This window comes from Capricornis sumatraensis, chromosome 4, assembly GCF_032405125.1.
Source record: "Capricornis sumatraensis isolate serow.1 chromosome 4, serow.2, whole genome shotgun sequence".
NCBI classification, from domain to species: domain Eukaryota; kingdom Metazoa; phylum Chordata; class Mammalia; order Artiodactyla; family Bovidae; genus Capricornis; species Capricornis sumatraensis.
The window spans coordinates 13,952,556-13,969,966 of NC_091072.1; positions in this window are offsets into that span (position 1 = coordinate 13,952,556).

A 17,411-nucleotide genomic window follows, 5' to 3' on the forward strand; every position below is an offset into this window, starting at 1 on the left:
GAGTAGTAGGACTAGAGATCTCTAGGGATTTTGTTTGAGGCTGTTGAATGTGGTGGTACTTTCTGGTAATCCGGAGATGCATAGTTTGCCATGGAAATACAGAGAAGGCTGTTTTGTTTTGCTTCTGAATTCCATTACTCTGCAGGGTAGCTCTTCTTTCTGTCCTGAGCTCTCGGGTTGTGTGATCTCTTTCTGTCTTCGCTCATGACTGGAGCATGCCACTTTTACCCCTTCTTTATGAATGTATAAATTTTTTTCTCTATGCTGTTATTTTTTATCAGCAAAGAACTTATGTTCAGTGTAATGACTGCTGCTGCTGCTAAGTCGTTTCAGTCGTGTCCGACTCTAATGTTTACTAATTTTCAGTAAACTCACTGCCAATCTACTCAGTCCCTTTTTACCCTTTTAATGAATTCTTGGCCTCTCTGAATCCGTGACCCTACCATATCGTCCTTCCCGATCCCAGTAAATCTTTAACTATAAATGATTAAGAAATTGTTCTTTCTCACTTCTCTTTATCATTTCTCACTTCTTTTGAGCCTCCAAACTGCTTTTCTCCCTGCAGCCCTGACCCCTACTTCAAACCTTCCAGGCCTTTAATAGGTTTGTATCTAACTGACTTCAAAAACCTGTTCCATCTGTTTGCTCTCTTTAGATCTTACCTAGATTATTTTCTCCATTGTTATCTACAAAACCAAGTAACAATAGGACACTATTGGGAGGTATCAAATTGGATGCCACTGCTGTGTCTGTTCCTGCAGACAGGTACCCTATGTCTAGGCTCTGCTCCATTAATGATTGCATCTGACCCTTCCACTAAAAGAAGTGTTCTCCCCACACCAGAGATTTAAAAACCCCAAGATTCAAATTGAGACCATCGTGGTGGTAAGTGGAAGAAACATGTAATGAAACTACTTTTTAGTACTTCTCAACCCTCGTTGTTCATGGGAGTCATGTGTATCAGTCTCTTTCAACATTGACTGCACACACAAATCACCTGGATCTTAGTGAAACGCAGATTATGGTTCAGCAGATCTAGAGAAGGTGCTAAGAGTCCGCATTTCTAACAAGGTCTCAGGCGGCACCAGTGCTACGGGTGGCCATGGGACATACTTTGAGTAGCAAGGACTTTTAAGAATATATTTGCCAAACTCCAACACACTAATGAAGTCTTTGAAGATAGGGTGCCAAGCGACTCAATTGGAAGTGCATCAAAAATAAGATAGCTTGATGGATGGCTGCATAAATATATGATAAGGCAAGAATATAGCAAAATAAAACTTTTCCTTTTTTATTCTATATTGGAGTAACTGATTAAGAATGTTGTGATAGATTCAGGTGGACAGCAAAGGGACTCAACTATGCATATACATGTATCTCTTTTCTTCCCGAAACTCTCCGCCCGTCCAGGCTGCCACATAACACTGAGCAGAGTTCCCTGTGCTACACAGTAGATTCTTGTCGGTTATCCATTTTAAATATAGTGGTGTGTACATGCTGATTTCAGTTTTAAGAGCTAGGTGGATATGTGGCTATTTACTCCAAGTTCTGCATATTTAAACTTTTTACAATGAAATATTGGAAAAAATAGGTCGGGAATAAAACATTTTGGGAACTGTGAAACCTTTTCTCCCCCATGGTGTATACCAATTATTCATTCTTCCCCTCAAAAGAAACCCCATTTTTTATAGCTTTAAATAATTTTTATTTCATTTTCACAATAAAGCTATTCATTCTTGTTTCACTGATGCAGACAGTTCCAATCTTTGAGGTGATTTACTATATTGCAAAGCATGAAATTTGGGGTCAGCTAAACATACCAAAATTTAAAATTTAAATCTACTCTGCCATTTACTTATTAGTGTACAATTTAAGCCAAATTACCTACCTGATCTTAGTTTTATAATCTGAAATGTTATAATACTAATAATAGAAATAATACTACTTTCCTCAAAAAACCAACATGGCAGATTGACATATTTTAAGATATCTCTTCTTCCTATATACTTTTTAAGACACAGAACCCAGTCACAGTCTTTGCTGTCCCAAATAGCTATGTTTTGTAGCACATGGCTTCTTACTGAACTACAACCACCCTCCCTAGCACACTCACACAGACACATAACTGAAAGTTGTATTAAAGTGTCTAAAGTTTATTAACTTTAGACTAGTGACCAATAATACTGACCAGCCAGCAACTTCTGACTTTTAACCTGGTTCAAAAGTAAAAGTGAAATGAAGTCACTTGGTCATGTCTGACTCTTTGTGACCCCGTGGACTGTAGCCCACCAGGCTCCTCCGTCCATGGGATTCTCCAGGCAAGAATACTGGAGTGGGTTGCCATCTCCTTCTCCAGGAGATCTTCCTGACCCAGGGATCAAACCCAGGTCTCCCGCATTGCAGGCAGACACTTTAACCTCTGAGCCACCAGGGAAGCCTCCTGGTTCAAAAAGATTCACTAAAATCATAAATCTCTCTCTCAATAACATAGACCAAGAGACTCAGAGAGAGCTGGCAGTTGGTAGTGGGTCCCAAGCTGGAAGATCATATAGAAACAAGGGCCTGGGATCGTCTTCCTTTGGGTCAAATTTATGACTGCTACTTATATAGAATTTATTGAGGGAGGAAGAAAAAATAGTAGGTAAGCTTTGGGAAGTAGAAAATTGAAGCTGCTTCGAAGATATAAACAAATTAGCTCCAGTTTCTGGCATTTTAGTGTCTTGTTCCAATGAAACCTGAGTGTTCTTGGTTCTAATCTACGATGTGCCTGAAATTCCCTGTTGAATCTTTTCACTAAACTCCCCATCATTTGAACTCAGCTGAATGGATCTCCAGCAGTCAGGGTAGACTACAGGATGCTATTCAGTGTGTTAATCTCAGTGGTTTAAAATGACAAACATTTCTATTTCTCACCCTGTTCAATTTAGCTGGGGTTTGTTCCACAGTATCTGAGGTTTCAGTTAAAAGAAACTTCTTTTTGAAACATATCAGTGAGCAATGACATGGCAAGCCACCATGCATTGCTTTGAAGCTACTACACCAAAGTCATACTTGCCATTTCTGTTCCCATTTCACATGACCATGAGTGAGTTCACTAGGGCAATATCCTCAAAAGGGACCACAGAAATCTCGGCCGAGAAAACAATCTATCACAAGATATTTGCTGTTTTCTTAGTTTTTTTTTTTTTTTTCCGTAAAAAGAGATTAACTGAGAGATTATGTACAGAAAATGGTTGTATGTATTAGATAATAAATCAGTGTGATATTTGTCCTTGTGAAGGTCTTTGCCCATGGAAGGCCTTTCTCAGAGAGTCAGAATGATTTTTTATTCATTCATTCTTCAGATATATGGAGTGTCTGCTATATACCAGGCTGGGTGCTAAATGCCTAAAATAAAATGAGGAGCAAGACAGACACAGATCCTACACACCGCATGCATAGAGAATAGCAGATAATAACGACCAACAAATAGGCAATTCCAATGCCCATTGTGATGCCTTTGATAAAGTAAATATTGGGTGCTTGAAAACCTAGGAGGTGAATCTCACTGATATCTGGGGCATAGAAAATGTTTCTTAGAGGAAGTGGCAACCACGGCAAGCCAGGAGAATGAAAAGAATTAGGCAGGCAAAGGTCAAGAGAAGAGAGTTCTCAAGATTTAGGGCCAGATGTGAAGAGGGCGTGAAGAATCTAGAAACTGCAAGAAGGGAGAAGATGGGGGCAGGCAGATGCAGACTGTGCTGTGGAAGTTAGACTCTATTTGAGGCACAGAGGATCCATTCAAGAGCTTTAATGGCTAAAAGGCGTTTAAGGAAAGGAACTTCAAGTGTGTGTTTTTGAATACTGTGAATATAGTACGTTTCTAGGGCCTAAGGCCCACTGTGAAAGCTATGCATTCTCAGCCAGTTCTTACAGGTGTACACACACCTGTGCTTATTAAAGGAAAAAGAATGGACTCATGCATGGCTACAATCTGGCCATCATGCAGTTAACTTCTTCCACCTGGTGGGGGGGGGCTTCAGTATCTATAAGACAGCTCACAGGACATGGCTCGGAATATGTTCTATAGCCCTTCAGAAAGGGCTAAAGGCCCTTGACTTTGCTCACTGGCTAAACTCTTACTGTTTTGTCCTGTTTGACTGTTTTCCTTTGCTTTCGTATAATTTCACTTCTCTGATGAAATGTATCCTTTGGCTAAAGCTTTTCCACAGACAAAAGGAGGGTGGAGGACATGGCAAGAAAGGACTAAACGGTCCTGATGTGTTTCATTAGGACACCTATTTTTCCCAGGGTCACACATGGGTAGCTGTGTTCTTAACTAGAGCAGTATAAACTGTTTTTGCTTCAGTTCAGTTCAGTCACTCAGTTGTATCTGACTCTTTGCGACCCCATGAATCACAGCACGCCAGGCCTCCCTGTTCATCACCACTACTGGAGTTCACTCAGACTCACATCCATCGAGTCAGTGATGCCATCCAGCCATCTCATCCTCGGTCGTCCCCTTCTCCTCCTGCCCCCAGTCCCTCCCAGCGTCAGAGTCTTTTCCAATGAGTCAACTCTTTGCATGAGGTGGCCAAAGTATTGGAGTTTCAGCTTCAGCATCATTCCCTCCAAAGAAATCCCAGGGCTGATCTCCTTCAGAATGGACTGGTTGGATCTCCTTGAGTCCAAGGGACTCTCAGGAGTCTTCTCCAACACCACATTTCAAAAGCATCAATTCTTCAGCACTCAGCCTTCTTCATAGTCCAACTCTCACATCCATACATGACTACTGGAAAAACCATAGCCTTGACTAGACAGATCTTTGTTGGCAAAGTAATGTCTCTGCTTTTTAATATGCTATCTAGGTTGGTCATAACTTTTCTTCCAAGGAGTAAGCGTCTTTTAATTTCATGGCTGCAATCACCATCTGCAGTGATTTTGGAGCCCCCCAAAATAAAGTCTGGCACTGTTTCCACTGTTTCCCCATCTATTTCCCATGAAGTGATGGGACCGGATGCCATGATCTTCGTTTTCTGAATGTTGAGCTTTAAGCCAACTTTTTCACTCTCCTCTTTCACTTTCATCAAGAGGCTTTTTAGCTCCTCTTCACTTTCTGCCATAAGGGTGGCGTCATCTGCATATCTGAGGTTATTGATATTTCTCCCAGCAATCTTGATTCCAGCTTGTGTTTCTTCCAGTCCAGCGTTTCTCATGATGTACTCTGCATACAAGTTAAATAAGCAAGGTGACAATATACAGCCTTGACGTACTCCTTCTCCTATTTGGAACCAGTCTGTTATACATATTAATTGATTCAAATCTGGTACAAAAAAGATCACTGCTGGAATTGTATTAACTAGATTTTTTAAATATTTAGAATAATAAAAAAGAATAGGTTCCTATTTCAACAGAACTATGTGTTCTCTCTGTTTCTCATCATAACTATTTTGTAGGTGGCATACAATGCGTGGAAATGGGAGCAAAATCAGTGAAATGAAAATCAGACAGGTTCCAGCCCCAATTACGTCCTCAAAATTTGCTTTGGGGCAAGCCAACTAACTACTTTGGAAAATGGGTGAAGATAGGCTAACTTAAGAGCTTTGGAAAATATAAATCTATTCGATATGGCTACCATTATTGGGAAGTTTTGAACACCATTAATATTTTTTTGAAATCTGTGTTATAATCTAGTTGTGAAACAAACTACATTACTGTGGCATAATATTGACTTGTATCACCTGGATACATCTTATTACTAATCTCTATGAAATAAGATACTCAGGTAGTTCTCTTCGGGTATTATTCAGATGTATTATTTGAAATTTTTCTTTGATTACACCAGCAAGAGAGTTAAACAGGAGCCTTTGGGAAACTTGATTAGCCTAACCCAGGAGCTATTTCAGAATCCTGAACTTAGTCCATTTACTTGCATTGTCCTTTCTTAGTTTAGGTTGGATTTTCCAATTTGCATGTGAAATTCAAAATGTCAGGCCTAATATTCCTGCTTCATCTCTGAGGGCATGACATGGCCTTTATAACTAAATGTTAAAACACAGCTCGATGCCTGATAGTTGCAGTTCCATTTTCTGGTCCTTGGTGCCGTCGGTGGCACTGTGAGATGTGCTGACAAGCCAGCCTGTTCAAACAGCACAGAGCAGCCTCCTCTCTGGACACTGCTCCTGAAATAAGGAGCATCTCGTAGGGACTCCACTGTCTCCCAGCATACCAACAGTGTCTAGGATTCATTTTTATTTCTCTTCCTTTAAAATAATTCACCAGAGAAACTCTTCTGGAAGATCCAGAGAGTCAAGCTCTGCAGAAGTAGCTAAAACTCATTTAAAAAAAATTTTCCCTAGTGAGCAAATAATTTATTTTTCAGGTGAAGCAGCTGCACCATAGTTAACTGTCTTGCAAGTAGGTAGATTCAAGTTTTGCCAAGAAGTAAGTCTGCAATGATTTACTTATATGAGAGCAGAAATATAATTAACATGCTCCAGCACAAAGGTAGCTTAAACTGTCAAGAGAAAAATAATCATTAAATTACTTGAGATGTTCATGTAAAAGCTAGAACCAAAATTATTTTTCAGTTCAGGGACCTAGCTCACTCTGGAGATGATCAAAAAGTTACCTTAGTAGATGCTGAATAAAGACAAAAATGTTTTTACCAACAGATTAATGAATGATGAATCTTGATGAAACCAAAAAAACATACTAGGCTGTGGCTTCTCTTGAAAGTGAAAACATTAGGGAAAAAAAAGATGCATATGATCCTGACCTGTCAGTGAAGCTTAAATAAATGTGGCAAGTTAGGAAAATAATATGATAAAGCACTCCCCCTTCTGGGGGTGGAGGCATTTGTTGCAAACCAACTGCATGTCTAATAAAAACTAGAAAAGCTAGGAAAAAATTTAAAGTTGTGTTTGAAGGGATTATGGCATTACCATGGCAGTCAGGACCTGAAGACATGGGTTTCCAGGGAAAGATATTTTTCCTTCAGGCACTTATTAAGGATCCGGGACAAAAAGACAAAGAAGCTAAGGAAATAGCAACAAATAGCAACAGTTAAGAGGTTAGGAAACTTAACAGAAATAGAATAACAAAAACATACTTCAGAGCCCACCAAGTGTATGAGTGCATGTGTGCTCAGCCATATCTCTCTTTGTGACCCCACGGGCTTGTAACCTGCCAGGTCCCTCCATCCAGGGAATTTTCCAGGCATGAATACAGGAGTGGGTTGCCATTTCCTACTCCAGGGGATCTTCTTGACCCAGGGATTGAACCCAGGTCTCTTGCAGCTCCTGCACTGGCAGGTGGATTCTTTATCACTGAGCCACCTTGGAAGCCCAAGTTGTATGAGTCTTGGTAAACATCACAAGTTGTATACTAAGTTGTATGTTGTCCAGTTACATTCAACTCTTTGCAACCCCATAAACTGCAGCATGCCAGGCTTCTCTGTCCTTCACCATCTCCTGGAGCTTGCTCAAACTCATGTCCATTGAGTTGGTGATGCCATCCAACCATCTCACCCTCTGTCATCCCCTTCTCCTCCAGCCTTCAATCTTTCCCAGCATCAGGGGTAATTTCCAATGAGTCAGCTCTTCACATCAGTTGTATGAGCCCTGGTAAACATCACAGACTGCTAGTTAAGACCCAGAAAGTCTACATCCTAGGAGGAAGAGCAACCAAACAGACCCAGTATCACAGATTCTAAAATCTTAACTTGAAAAAGCACAGTCCCAAATTCAAGCTACCTGTCCCAAAACAAAAGTAACTCTTCTCAGGAGAAGGACAGCCAAACCCAGAGTCTCAAGACATTTACACAATTTTTCATAATGATATCTGGGATTCAGTCAAAAATTATTAGATGTGCCCAAAGTAAATGCCAAATGACTGAAAACAAGGACAAGAAATATTTAATACAAGCAGATTCTTAGGTGATCCAGGTATTATAGTTATCAGGTATGAGATATAAAATAGTTGTTATTAATAGTTTCAGGATAATAGAAGAATTTCACCAGAAAACTGGAATCTATAAAAGGAGTCATAGAAATTCTACATCTGAAAAAAATTAAAATGTAGAACTTATGTGTTTAAAATAGATTAAACACATCAGAAGAGTGAACTTGAGAGAACAGGCGCATTGCCTAGGAAAAAGCAGCAAAGAATGTAAGACACTTTGGACAAAATGAAAAATTATGATATATGTGTAGTCATAGAGGAAAGCAGGGAGAAAGCAATTTATCAACCAAATTTTTTTTCAAAACTGATTTTAAAAAATCAGACCACTGAAGCAAAAAGTGCTTTACTCTCCCCAAGTGTTTTAGTTTTAAAAAGCCATACCCAACCACAGTATGATTAAACTCCTCCTGAGGACAAAAGAAAACAAAGGAAATTTTTCTAAGCAGCAAAGTGAAAAAGATATAGCCTTTAAAGAAGTAAGGCAATGGAAAGGAGTATTTTTAAAAGGATGGAGGAAATTACAACTACCAACACAGAAGCCTATATTCAGGAAAAGTATACTTCAAGAATGAATACCAAAAAAAATAAAATAAAATGTTTTTGAAAAACGAGAACCAAGTGTTTTTTACTGGTAGACTTGCATGAAAAGAACTATTAAATTGAGTACTTTAGGTCAGACGAAAACAGTCCTAAATGAAAACGGAAAAATTGCTGGAAAAATGAAGAGCAACTGGAAGAGTGTTAATAGATATGTGAATGAATATGCATAAATACTAATTATCTGAAGTGAGTCTTCTGGGGTGGAAAATAGGTGAAATATAAATATGACAAAATGGCACAAAAGGTACGAAGAGCAAAGAGAAGTAAGGATTCTTAGGTCCCTGCATTATCTAGGAGTTGTTTAATATTCCAGTTTATACCAGATTTAAAATACCATGAATGTGTTTTGTCATCCCTAAAAAAACAGAAGATGAAAAATTTAAAAATATATAACTTGCAAACTAATAAAGTAGAAAAATTAAACAATAACTATCCTCAATAAAAAATTAAATAATAATAATAATTGATCCAAGAAAGATGGGAGAGAGAGAAGAAAGGAATGGGTGAGATAAAAGAAAACACAAAATAGTAGGTTTAAAGCCAAATACATCAGTAATTACAATAAATTTAAATGGAACAAACTTTCCAATTTAAAGCCTACTATTACCAGGCTAGATTTTTTAAATACATTTAATCACATGCTACTGATCAGAGATATACCTTAAATTTAATATATATATATACACACACACACACATATATATACACAGAGAGATATTATAACAGTAAAAAATAACTAGAGCAGATCAATAGTATAAAAAAGTGGACTTTAAAGCAAGGGATGTTACTATAGATCATGAAACTAATGATAAAAGTGGCAATTTACCCATAGGCTGGATTTTTTTTTAAGAAGATAGAAAATAGATTGAACTTGGAGCTCCTGGCAAGCTTTTTAAAGAGTTCACAAAGTTGTAATTTATTAAACATTTGATTCTATGATTATCAGCTCATGATTTGTCTTACTAAGGGTAGAAATTGTATTCATTATTATATACTGATCGATCTGAGCACAGAGTAGGAACTCAATAAGTAATTTTTAACTGAAGAAGTGCATAGATGGGATGGATGGGTGGATGGTCAGGCTGGGTATCAGGAAAGCATTACCTATTGTCTACAAGGGAAATAAGATTATACTGTTTTTGGACAATAATTACATAATTGTAGACTTTTAAGCTCTAATTGTAGATTCAATAATGCACTACTTCAGTGAAGAAATACAAGAGGCATCTGAGTTACAAAAATAAAACAATAGATTTAAGTAATTGTAGAAACTTGACTTAATGAGTACGGCATGTTAGAAACTTTCTCAAACCTGATTAAACTTGCCTCCTCACCTTCTATTTATTTCATTTGCCCCTAGCTCTTTGTATATACATCTTTTCAGTACCTTCATAGGAAAACAGGTTGTTAATAGGAAAAATGTGGGCAATCCTTTGTCCTCTAGCCAAATGCCATCAATTTCCCACAATTTCCTCTAACAGTCACTTAGCTAAATTTATTGATTTTATGGGATTTTTAAAATGATGTTCTCACTGCCAGCTGCTTCCCTCTTACTTCTCATAATAAGGTAGCCAAACACAAACTGTATATAGAATTAAGACTCTTTCAGTGGGAATCACAGCCTCCTAACCCAATCACTTGTTTTTGTTTAGTCGCCAAGTCATGGCTGACTCTTTTGCAATCCCACAGACATGGAGTCCGCCAGCCTCCTCTGTTCATGGGATTTTTCAAGGGACCGTGTTCCTAAATACTACTTCTTAATCTATCACACTTATAGTTAGTCCATGTATCAAACCAAGTTGTTATAAAGAAAGGAAATCAAGATGTTGTTTAAGGAAATCCATCCAGATAACACTGTGTTCTCTAGAACATTTAAAATCTTAAAGCATCTGCTCAGTTTTAGCACAGGAAGTACCTGCTTCATAGTCACAAATACACAGCACCTTCCTGCAGACCTATCATTGAGTTAGTTTGGTTTCCCTGGCAACTACCACAATTAATTAGAATACTTGAGCATGGTAACTTTATAGATGCAGAAAATATTTCATGTATAAATAGTGCAATCTGTTTATGCTCAAAGGAATTTTCCCCTTCAGTTGAGAAATGGGGTTGTTGGTTTTTTTTTTTCTTTTTGTGTGGTTAATCACATTCTATTCCTCATAAACTCTGTAAGTAATATTCAAAGATTAATGTTGATTGAACCCCTTCAACCAGCACTGGCACTTGTTGGGTGTTTTGGGGCCTGACTCTGGGCCCCTGCAGAGTGAGACAGACTGTGTCCCTGGTACTTTTAGTGACAAAGCTGATGAAAGTGTCCTCTAGGTCCCGTTGACATCCCTGTTCTTTTCATGAAGTCGTTTGTGGTACAAACAGTTGTATGTAAGAAAATATGTGTTTAAATTGGTTTCTCCTTGTGATAAACCTCACACAAGACCAAAAGCAATTCATCAATCTGTTTAAAAAAATCCTCCAGGCAATTAATATTTTTTCACATTGGAAAATAAGATATGGAAGATTTCATTTATTAAATATTTCCTTAGTGAGTGAGTCATTTATCCCAGGGTGCCGCATTTGTTCAGTTGCTAAATTGTATTCGACTCTTTGAGACCCCATGGACTGCAGCACACCAAGCTTCCCTGTCCTTCACTATCTCCCAGAGTTTGTTCAAACTCATGTCCATTGAGTTGGTGATACTATTAAACCATCTCATCCTCTGCCTCCCCCTTCTCCTCCTGCCTTCAATCTTTCCCAGTATCAAGATTTTTCCAATGGGTTGGTTCTGTGCATCAGATGGTCAAAATATTGGAGCTTCAGCTTTAGAGTTAGTCCTTCCAATGAATATTCAGGACTGATTTCATTTAGGATTGACTGGTTTGATCTCTTTACAGTCCAAGAGACTCTCAAGAGTCTTCTCCAATACCACAGTTCAAAAGCATCAGTTCTTCAGCACTCAGCCTTCTTTATGGTCCAACTCACATCCATACATGACTACTAGAAAAATCATAGCTTTGACTGTATGGACCTTAGTTGACAAAGTAGTGTCTCCGCGTTTTAATGCACTAAGTAGGTTTGTCATTAGCTTTCTTTCACATACACTATTTCATTTCATCTTTGCAATATTCCTAAGAGATTGAGACTATGAACTTCATTCAGAGACATGCAAGCAGAGACCTTAGTCAGTTAAGCAAATCACTCCAAGTCATTCCTGCATTAGCACTTAGTTTGGAGTTTTGAACCTGTGGAGGTCCCTCTAAATCAAAAGCCTAGGCGTTCATACCCCTGTGCCGGCTGTCAGCACTTTTCTTCTGGTGTGGTCCAGGAAGTGGGGGGGAGGAATAAGAGAGATTCTGACTTTACATCAAAATAGGACCCCCCCCCCCCGATTCTCAGATTGCATAGAATCCATCCCCACCCTTCTTCTGAAACAAAATAGAGTACATGTAAAATAGGTCAACATTTCCTCCTCCTGAGACATACCTGACACCAAACTGACTTTTCTAAGCCAGCTATACCTGAACTTTAAACTGGTTCTCAAGAAATAATTTTCAGCATCTGTGAGTAAATCTTGCATGTCCACATGGCAGCAGGTGGAATGCAAAAGGCACCTAACTGGCAGTAAGTATTTCTTTCCCCAACCACCTATTTATTTTAGGAAAGTGCACTTCTTCAGTGTTAAAAAAAAAAAAAAAGATAACATCAGCTATTTCCACTCAGAATTTTAGAGCAGGTAGTGGCTCTAGGAATTACTCTTAGAGGTAACAGTATGAACGCCCTTTCATTCAGTCTATTTAGAAAATAGACTCTGTTGCTGCTGCTAAGTCACTTGAGTCGTGTCTGACTCTGTGTGACCCCAGAGATGGCAGCCCACCAGGCTCTCCCATCCCTGGAATTCTCCAGGCAAGAACACTGGAGTGGGTTCCCATTTCCTTCTCCAATGCATGAAAGTGAAAAGTGAAAGTGAAGTTGCTCAGTCGTGTCCGACCCTCAGTGACCCCATGGACTACAGCCCACCAGGCTCCTCCATCCATGGGATTTGCCAGGCAAGAGTACTGGAGTGGGGTGCCATTGCCTTCTCTGAGAAAATAGACTCTAGGTCTCTCCAGTCTCCTTCCAAGCTATTGGTAGAGTGCTACCTGCCAAAATTATCCTTTTTCCTCTCCTGGCTAAGTTTAGTACAGCCCTAGGAAACAAAGCGGATTCTGAGCTATTGTTTCAATAATTTATGTACCGGAACTAGCACAGAGATCCTAGGAATGGTTAATCAACAGTCCTATCTCTGTCACTTCCCCATTAACCATTTTTCTCTTGTGTTAATGATAATTTTACTATTTATCATATCATACCTAATTTTAAAGGTCTAGTTCATTTTACTAAATTCCAACATATATTATTCTGAGACTACCTGAATCTTAGATGAAATTCAGGATAGCTAGTTTTTACCAGACACCTCACAGAACTCCCTTTTAGGTAAGTTAGTCTCAACTGTAAATATACATTTCCTGCTACCATATTTTAAACTAGGAAATGCATTCACAACATTTTATTTTATGTTATTTACACTAGTCATTTGTTTTTTCAGTGAAAGCATAATTGAATTACGTTAATTTCAGGTGTCCACCATAATAATTTGATATCTGCATGCATCGTGACATAATCACCACAGTAAGTCTAGTTAACATTTGTCACCAAACATAGTTACGAAAAAATTTTTTTCTTATGATGAGATATTAAAATCTACTCTCGGTAACTTTTAAATATTCAATAATACAGCCACCATGCTGCCATGTTGCAGTTAACGGCGCCTCAAAGAGCTGGATACACCTTAGTGGCTAAACAACAACCATGCGGTACTTACATTGTCCGCTTATTTATGTTATAGCTGGAAATTTATACCTCTTGCCCCCCTTCACCCATTTGCCCACCTGAAGCCCCCTGCCCCTGGCGATCACCAATCTGTTGTCTATATCTATGAGCTTGGTTTGGGATTTTTTAGTTTTAAAAGATTCCATATGTTACTGAGATCTTACACTGTTTGTCACAACATTTTAGATGCTAATTTAACTGTCCCAACATTGTTAGTATATCTTGTTCTTGACGTTAGATTACTTTTCTAATTTAAACAGATATTCAATTTTATGATTATCATCTACAGTGACTTTTGCCAAAAAGTTCTGAAGGTTGTTCTCATTAAACATTGCCAGCCCCCAAAATCTGTGCAGTGTACAGAATGTCTATCTTATCTGCCCCCTCCTCACTCCCTCCCTGCCTGCCTTCTTTCCTTCCTTCCTTCCCTTGCAGAGAACTCTTCTTATCCTGTCCACTTCCTGAATCCCAAACTCTCCTACCCACCTCACTCCAGACAAGAATACAGTTCAACCAACATGCTTTTACAGCAACTATGGCAACCAACATGCTTTTACAGCAACTATGGCAACTCAGGTCTTTTGACTGGAAAGAATTCCTAAGGTGGTGGTAGATGCATTTCATGAAGTGAAGACTAGGAGCTAGAGATGAGGAATTTAATAAAATTGCCTCAAGAGCCTGTGACATCAACTCTGTACTTCCATATCTCTTTAGAGAAAATCAGAAGGCTCACTAAGTGGCAACATAAGAAAAACCAGTTCTGAGCATTTTCTCTAGATTTAAGATTCTACATGTCTAAAGGGGTCCTGACTTATTTAGCTCTAAGTCTCTAGCATCTGTGTAGACGTAGCAGGTGTGTCAGACGTGGCTGACTGACTAAGCACAGCACACAGCACATGTTTATTTCTAGGAAATTTAGAAGCATATTTGAAGAACTAACCAGATGAATTACTGTAACCAATATGGTTTTGCTCAACAAGATGGAGCTTTAGTATATTTTGATGGTTCAGTTCAGTCACTCAGTCGTGTCCGACTCTTTGCGACCCTGTGAACCACAGCACGCCAGGCCTCCCTGTCCATCACCAACTCCCAGAGTTCACCCAAACCCATGTCCATTGAGTCGGTGATGCCATCCAACCATGTCATCCTCTGTCATCCCCTTCTCCTCCTGCCCTCAATCTTTCCCAGCATCAGGGTCTTTTCCAATGAGTCAGCTCTTCGCATCGGGTGGCCAAAGTATTGGAGTTTCAGTTTCAGCTTCAGTCCTTTCAATGAACACCCAGGACTGATCTCATTTAGGATGGACTGGGTTGGATCTCCTTGCAGTCCAAGGGACTCTCAAGAGTCTTCTCCAACTCCGCAGTTCAAAAGCATCAATTCTTCAGTGCTCAGCTTTCTTTATAGTCCAACTATCACATCCATACAAGACCACTGGAAAAACCATAACCTTGACTAGACGGACCTTAGTCGGCAAAGTAATGTCTCTGCTTTTGAACATGCTGCCCATGTTGGTCATAATTTTCCTTCCAAGGACTAAGCGTCTTTTAATTTCATGGCTGCAATCACCATCTGTGGTGATTTTGGAGCCCCCCCAAAATAAAGTCAGCCACTGTTTCCACTGTTTCCCCATCTATTTGCCATGAAGTGATGGGACCGGATGCCATGATCTTAGTTTTCTGACAGTTGAGTTAAACCAACTTTTTCACTCTCCTCTTTCACTTTCATCAAGAGGCTCTTTAGTTCTTCACTTTCTGCCATAAGGGTGGTGTCATCTGCATATCTGAGGTTATTGATATTTCTCCCGGCAATCTTGATTCCAGCTTGTGCTTCCTCCAGCCCAACATTTCTCATGATGTACTCTGCATATAAGTTAAATAAGCAGGGTGACAAATTTTACTCATAACAAGTTAATCCTTTTGCCACTTGAGAGATTATGATCAAGTTCACAGTTATTAAAATGGTGCTGAAAAAAAATGTTTAAAAAACAGTAAACATCAACCCTGATTCTTTCTATGGTTCGTCCAACTAAGATCACATCTTTGACAGTTGCATCAGGCTCAGTGTGGAGAGAAAATCATCTTCCATGACATCATACTTAGATGTGTAAGGATATTCTCAGTCTTAAAGGTCTGTACTCACTCATTACCTAAAAATTTTTAAATATCTTTTCAAAGTGACAAAGACTACTTTAGCAAAGTATCACTTCTTACATCAAGATGATAATGAAACAAATGACTTCACATAAAATAAATAAACCACACAGATACATTACCTGTTATCTGTACAATATATCTTGTTGCTTATTTATTTTGTAAATATTAATTTCTACCCATTAATCCCCTACACCTATTCAGTCCTTCCCTCTCTCCGCTGGTAACCACCAGTAGGGTATCTATATTTGAGTCTGTTTCTGTGTTGTCTTGTTATATACATTCATTTGTATATATGGATTTATATATGTATATACATACATCCATTCATGTATGTATTATATACATACATTTAGATTCCACATACAAGTGATAACATAAGGAATTTGTCTTTTGCTGTCTGACTTATTTCACTAAGCATAACATCCTTTAGGTCCATCCATATTGTTGCAAAGGGAAGAATTTCATTCTTTTTTATGGATGAGTAATACTGGGGAAACAGTGGAAACAGTGTCAGACTTTATTTTTTGGGGCTCCAAAATCACTGCAGATGGTGATTGCAGCCATGAAATTAAAAGACGCATACTCCTTGGAAGGAAAGTTATGACCAACCTAGATAGCATATTCAAAAGCAGAGACATTACTTTGCCGACTAAGGTCCGTCTAGTCAAGGCTATGGTTTTTCCTGTGGTCATGTATGGATGTGAGAGTTGGACTGTGAAGAAGGCTGAGCATAGAAGAATTGATGCTTTTGAACTGTGGTGTTGGAGAAGACTCTTGCGAGTCCCTTGGACTGCAAGGAGACCCAACCAATCCATTCTGAAGGAGATCAGTCCTGGGATTTCTTTGGAAGGAATGATGCTAAAGCTGAAACTCCAGTACTTTGGCCACCTAATGTGAAGAGTTGACTCATTGGAAAAGACTCTGATGCTGGGAGGGATTGAGGGCAGGAGGAGAAGGGGATGACCAAGAATGAGATGGCTGGATGGCATCACTGACTCGATGGACATGAGTCTGAGTGAACTCCAGGAGTTGGTGATGGACAGGGAGGCCTGGCGTGCTCCGATTCATGGGGTTGCAAAGAGTTGGACACGACTGAGCGACTGAACTGAACTGACCGGAATACCACATTGTATATATATACCACACTCTTTATCCATTCACCTGTTGCTGGACACTTGGGTTGCCTCCCTGTCTTGGTTATGGTAAATAATGCCGCTGTCAACATTGGGGTGCACATATCTTTTCAAATAGTGGTTTTGTTTCTTTCAGATATATAGCCAGGAGTGGAATTGATGTTTTTAGAATTTTGAGAACCCCTCTATACTGTTTTCCAGAGTGGCTGCACCAATTTACATCCCCACCAACCATGTAGGAGGGTTCTATTTTCTCTGTATCCTTGTCAACATTTGATATGTGTGTTCTTTTTGGTGATAGCCATTCTGACAGGTGGGCTGTGAAATCTCATTGTGGTTTATATTTGCATTTTCCTGATGATTAGCTGTGTTGAACATCTTTTCTGTGCCTGTTAGCTATCTGCATTTACTCTTTGGGGGAAAAAACGTCTATTTAGTTCTTCTGCCGATTTTTAAATCAGGCTGTGCTTGTTTGTGTTATTGTTATTTTGACATTGAGCTGCATGAGTTGGGTTTTGTATGTATGTGTGTGTTGCTGCGCTGGGTCTTCGTTGATGGGCACAGGATTTCTCTAGTTGTGAGCAGGGAGTATTCTCTAGTTTCAGGGCATGGATGTCTCATTGCAGTGGCTTTCTTGTTGTGAAGCATGGAATTTGGAGTGCAGGCTCAGTATTTGTGGCCCACGGGTTAGTTGCCCCACAACATGTGGAATCTTCCGGGA